The 6,470-nt window shown below is 47.3% G+C and overlaps 1 non-coding gene across 1 annotated transcript; it reads left to right on the top strand.

Moving 5' to 3' along the window:
• On the top strand, nt 1-73 carry trnam-cau (transfer RNA methionine (anticodon CAU)). Its single transcript has one exon. It is a non-coding gene; the product is annotated as a tRNA-Met (tRNA).
• The last annotated feature ends 6,397 nt before the right edge of the window (nt 74-6,470 follow it).

Here is a 6,470-nt window from a genome sequence, read left to right as displayed (position 1 = left end):
GCCTTCTTAGCGCAGTAGGCAGCGCGTCAGTCTCATAATCTGAAGGTCCTGAGTTCGATCCTCAGAGAGGGCATTGCTGCTTCTTTTGAACGGGCTGTGGACTTTTATTTAAAAGTTATTCGAGCCAGCACAGTCAGTTCCTCAATCATTTAGAAACATAGACAACAGGTGCAGGAGGAGGTCATTCGGCCATTCGAGCCAGCACCGCCATTCATTGTGATCATGGCTGATCATCCCCAATCAATAACCCGTGCCTGCCTTCTCCCCATATCCCTCGACTCCACCAGCCCCTAGAGCTCTATCTATCTCTCTTTTAAACCCATCCAATGATTTGGCCTCCACTGCCCTCTGTGGCAGAGAATTCCACAAATTCATAACTCTCTGGGTGAAAACGTTTTTACTCATCTCAGTTTTAAATGGCCTCCCCTTTATTCTTAGACTGTGGCCCCTGGTTCTGGACTCGCCCAATATTGGGAACATTTTTCCTGCATCTAGCTTGTCCAGTCCACATAATTGTATACGTTTCTATAAGACACCCTCTCATCCTTCTAAATTCCAGTGAATATAAGCCCAGTCTTTCCAAACTTTCCTCATATGACAGTCCCGCCATCCCAGGGATTTATCTCGTGAACCTACGCTGCACTGCCTCAATAGCAAGGATGTCCTTCCTCAAATTAGGGGACCAAAACGGCACACAATACTCCAGGTGTGGCCTCACCAGGGCCCGGTAGAACTGCAGAAGGAACTCTTTGTTCCGATAGTCAAATCCTGTTGTTATAAAGGCCAACATGCCATTCGCTTTCTTCACTGCCTGCTGTACTTGCATGTTTAGTTTCAACTTCTTTGTGAACTTCATCGCCACAGACGACTGTGGAGACCAAGTCATTGGGTGTTTTTAAGGTGTAAATAAACTAAACTTAATTAATGATATGAAATGGTACTGGAACAACAACCTTGCTCTCAACATCAGTAAGACCAAGGAACTTCATAAGTTCATGTTAGGAAAGCAGAATTAGGCCTTTTGGCCCATCAACTCTTATCCGCCATTCAATCCTGGCTGAACTATCTTGCCCTCTCAACCGCATTCTCCTGCCTTCTCCCCGTAACCCCTGACTCCCTTACTAATCTCTCTCTTGCTTTCAAGAGAGAGCTAGATAGGGCTCTTATAATTAGCGGAGTCAGGGGATATGGGGAGAAGGCAGGAATGGGGTACTGATTGTGGATGATCAGCCATGATCATGTTGAATCTGGCTCGAAGGGCCAAATGGCCTACTCCTGCACATATTAGAGATAATATATATAAGCATCTGGATAAACAGGGTCTGATTAGGAACAGTCAACATGGATTTGTGCCTGGAAGGTCATGTTTGACTAATCTTCTTGAATTTTTTGAAGAGGTTACTCGGGAAATTGATGAGGGTAAAGCAGTGGATGTTGTATATATGGACTTCAGTAAGGCCTTTGACAAGGTTCCTCATGGAAGGTTGGTTAAGAAGGTTCAATGGTTGCGGATTAATGGAGTAGCAAGATGGATTCAACAGTGGCTGAATGGGAGATGCCCGAGAGTAATGGTGGATGGTTGTTTGTCAGGTTGGAGGCCAGTGACTAGTGGGGTGCCACAGGGATCTGCGTTGGGTCCACTGTTGTTTGTCATGTACATCAATGATCTGGATGATGGTGTGGTAAATTGGATTAGTAAGTATTCAGATTGTATTGTATTGTATTTTAATGACCACACAGCCAGGCTGGTGGAATTTGTTATCAGTACAGCTCGGTACAGGTTCCAACATTTCATCAAGCATTAAACATATAGCATAGATATACATACAAACAGACGCATTACATAATACATAAGGGCCATGCTTATTCTTATTCCTCACCGTACAGAGTTTAAAATGTTAATTGCAGTGGGAATGAAACTGTTTTTAAAGCGGTTTGTTTTTGAGGCAATTGTCCTGTAGCGCCTCCCAGAGGGCAGTAGCTGAAAGGCATAGTGTGCAGGGTGAGTAGGATCAGAGATGATCTTGCGGGCTCTGTGTAATGTCCGTTTGTGGTAAAGTGATTCAAGGGATGGTAGGAATAAGCCAATAATTGCAAATAGATGATACTAAGATAGGTGGGGTTGTGGATAATGAAGTAGATTTTCAAAGTCTACAGAGAGATTTATGTCAGTTGGAAGAGTGGGCTGAAAGATGGCAGATGGAGTTTAATGCTGATAAGTGTGAGGTGCTACATCTTGGCAGGACAATTAAAAATAGGACATACATGGTAAATGGTAGGGAATTGAAGAATGCAGGTGAACAGAGGGATCTGTGAATAACTGTGCACAGTTCCCTGAGAGTGGAATCTCATGTAGATAGGGTGGTAAAGAAAGCTTTTGGTGTGCTGGCCTTTATAAATCAGAGCATTGAGTATAGAAGTTGGGATGTAATGTTAAAATTGTACAAGGCATTGGTGAGGCCAATTTTGGAGTATGGTGTACAATTTTGGTCGCCTAATTATAGGAAGGATGTCAACAAAATAGAGAGAGTACAGAGGAGATTTACTAGAATGTTGCCTGGGTTTCAGCAACTAAGTTACAGAGAAAGGTTGAACAAGTTAGGGCTTTATTCTTTGGAGCACAGAAGGTTAAGGGGGGACTTGATAGAGGTCTTTAAAATGATGAGAGGGATAGACAGAGTTGACGTGGATAAGCTTTTCCCATTGAGAGTAGGGAAGATTCAAACAAGGGGACATGACTTGAGAATTAAGGGACAGAAGTTTAGGGGTAACATGAGGGGGACCTTCTTTACTCAGAGAGTGGTAGCTGTGTGGAATGAGCTTCCAATGAAGGTGGTGGAGGCAGGTTCGTTTTTATCATTTAAAAATAAATTGGATAGTTATATGGACGGGAAAGGTATGGAGGGTTATGGTCTGAATGCAGGTAGATGGGACTAGGGGAGAATACGTGTTCGGCACGGACTAGAAGGGTCGAGATGGCCTGTTTCCGTGCTGTAATTGGTATATGGTTATATGGTTATATGGTTATATGGTTATATGGTTATATTGTCTATTGTCTATAATCAAGAATTTGTCAATCTGCGCCTTAAAAATACATCTCAGCGGTATGAAAATTGACTTCTCTAACTTCAAAGAACGTTTGCTTTCCCCCTCTCTCCGTCCTTCCCCATCCTGGTTCTCACTGGCCTGATTACATTCTACTGATTATAGGCCTCGTTGTCACCTTCCTCTCAGCTAACAATGAACCATTCTACATTTCCTCACCATTGTCTTCTTTGATCTCTCATTTTCACACCTTACCCATCCATATCTCTGTGTCTCCCTCTCCCCTTGACTCTCAGTCTGAAGAAGTCAAGTCAAGTCAAGTCAAGTTTATTTGTCACATACACAGACGCGATGTGCAGTGAAATGAAAGTGGCAATGCTCGCGGACTTTTGCGCAAAAAGACAAACAACCAAACAAACTATAAACACAATCATAACACACATGTACCTTTACATAATAAATAATGGAAGGAAAAACGTTCAGTAGAGTTATTCCCTGGTGAGATAGGCGTTTACAGTCCGAATTGCCTCTGGGAAGAAACTCCTTCTCAACCTCTCCGTTCTCACCGCATGGCAACGGAGGCGTTTGCCTGACCGTAGCAGCTGGAACAGTCCGTTGCAGGGGTGGAAGGGGTCTCCCATGATATTGTTGGCTCTGGAGTTGCACCTCCTGATGTATAGTTCCTGCAGGGGGGCAAGTGAAGTTCCCATAGTGCGTTCGGCCCGAACGCACTACTCTCTGCAGAGCCTTCTTGTCCTTGGCAGAGCAATTCCCAAACCAGATGGTAATGTTCCCGGACAAGATGCTTTCCACCGCCGCTGCGTAGAAGCACTGGAGGATCCTCGGAGACACTCTGAATTTCCTCAATTGCCTGAGGTGGTAAAGGCGCTGCCTTGCCTTACTCACGAGTGCTGAGGCGTGTGATGCCCATGTCATATCCTCGGAGATGTGGACTCCCAGATATTTAAAACAGTTCACCCTATCCACAGGATCCCCATTTATCCTCAATGGAGTGTACGTCCTCGGATGATGTGCCCTCCTAAAGTCCATGATCAGCTCCTTCGTTTTTTTGATGTTCAAGAGGAGGCTGTTATCCTGGCACCAGAGTGCTAGACCAGCCACCTCCTCCCGGTAGGCCTTCTCATCGTTGTCTGAGATCAGGCCCACCACCACAGTGTCATCAGCAAACTTAATTATTGAATTGGAGCTGAACCTAGCCACACAGTCATGTGTGTACAGGGAGTACAATAGGGGGCTGAGGACGCAACCCTGGGGCGATCCTGTGCTCAGGGTGAGGGACTTTAATGTATTCCCTCCCATCTTGACTACCTGGGGCCTGGCGGTGAGAAAGTCCAGGACCCAGGCACACAGGGAGGTGTTGAGCCCTAATTCCAGTAGCTTCCCGGCCAGTCTGGTGGGGACTATCGTGTTGAAGGCTGAACTGTAGTCTATGAACAGCATCCTCACGTAGCCCCCCTTCTGGCTGTCCAGATGGGAGAGAGCGGTGTGCAAGACCTGGGAGACCGCATCGTCCGTGGACCTGTTCGGACGATATGCGAACTGCAACGGGTCCATGTTCCGAGGGAGGAAGGCGCAGATGTGATTCTTCACCAGCCTCTCAAAGCATTTCATGACTACCGAGGTAAGGGCCACCGGACGGTAGTCATTCAGGCAGGCTGGGGAGGCATTTTTTGGTACCAGTACAATGATGGATTTTTTGAAGCAGGCAGGGACCACGGACTTGTCCAGGGAGAGGTTGAATAATGTAGTGAGCACTGGAGCTAGCTGCGTAGCACAGGACTTGAGTACTCGCCCCAAGATGCCATCGGAGCCTGTAGCTTTTCTTGTGTTCACCCGTGTCAGAGCCCTCCTCACGTCGTGCTCGGACAGCGAGAATGTGTGCACATTCCTCCCTTCAGCTTCGGTAGCCAGCCCGCTGGCGGTATTGTCGATAGTCGGCAGACCTGGAGTGGTGTTGCCCCTCTCGAAACGAGCGTAAAAGGAGTTCAGGTCGTCAGCTAGGGAGGTGCCGGCACATGCGGATGAGGAAGGGGTGCTTCGGTAGTTGGTTACAATCCGTAACCCCTGCCACAGGCTTCTGGTGTCCTGCTGCTCCATCTGTAACTCCATCTTGTCCCTGTACCTTCTCTTTGCATCCTTCACCGCCCTTCGCAGTTGGTAGGACTCTGCCGGTAGGACGTCTCGACCCGAAACGTCACCCGTTCCTTCTCTCCAGAGATGATGCCTGTCCCACTGAGTCTACCGTCGATTTAAACCAGCATCTGCAGTTCTTTCCTACATAAACTGAACTCAATTTGGGAGCAAGAAACAATGGCCCAGATAGTGAATTAAAAATAACAATGAGGCCATCCCTGCTCAGTTATGGACAGTTATGGCCACAAGATCCAATGTGCGTGAGTAATCAGAATGCTTCATGGATGACCAATTCATGGTTCAATATTATCATGCGTACAGTTGCATAGTGAAATTATTTGTTTGTGTACATTTCAGTAAAGTATTCCCATCCCGTACAATCCCCGATTAGTCAAAAGAGCAGAGAAATAGTTCACTGAGACCGCGTGCGGGAGTCGCCAGGTTTAGTCGCCTTTTGCAAAATCCCTGGTCAATTCGTCCCTTCCCACCCAAACCACCCCCTCCCCGGGCACTTTCCGTTGCAACCGCAAGAGATGCTACACTTGTCGCTTTACCTCCCCCCTCGACTCCATCCAAGGACCCAAGCAGTCGTTCCAGGTGCGACAGAGGTTCACCTGCACCTCCTCCAACCTCATCTATTACATCCGCTGCTCTAGGTGTCAGCTGCTCTACATCGGTGAGACCAAGCGTAGGCTTGGCGATCATTTCGCCCAACACCTCCGCTCGGTCCGCAATAACCAACCTGATCTCCCGGTGGCTCAGCACTTCAACTCCCCCTCCCATTCCCAATCCGACCTTTCTGTCCTGGGCCTCCTCCATGGCCAGAGTTAGTCCCACCATAAATTGGAGGAGCAGCACCTCATATTTCGCTTGGGTAGTTAACACCCCAGCAGTATGAACATTGACTTCTCCAATTTCAGGCAGTCCTTACATTCTCCTCCTCCCCTTTCCAGCTCTCCCACAGCCCACTGGCTCCACCTCTTCCTTTCTTCTTCCCGCCCCCCCCCCCCCCCCCCCCCCCCACCACCCTCACATCAGTATGAAGAAGGGCTTCAACGCGAAACATTGCTTATTTCCTTCGCTCCTAAGATGCTGCCTCACCCGCTGAGTTTCTCCAGCATTTTTTGTCTATCTTTGGTATAAACCAGCATCTGTAGTTCCTCCCTACACCTTACAAATACCCAATGACTTGGCCTTTCGCAATTTCACAAATGATTTGAGGAAATGACTGTGGACTTTTATTTACATTCGTTCAAAAATAGAAGCAGCAA

Source organism: Leucoraja erinacea, chromosome 43 (genome assembly GCF_028641065.1).
Source record: "Leucoraja erinacea ecotype New England chromosome 43, Leri_hhj_1, whole genome shotgun sequence".
Classification (NCBI taxonomy): domain Eukaryota; kingdom Metazoa; phylum Chordata; class Chondrichthyes; order Rajiformes; family Rajidae; genus Leucoraja; species Leucoraja erinaceus.
The sequence above is the reverse complement of the archived record's forward strand: the minus strand, read 5'-3'. Positions and strand labels throughout refer to the sequence as shown.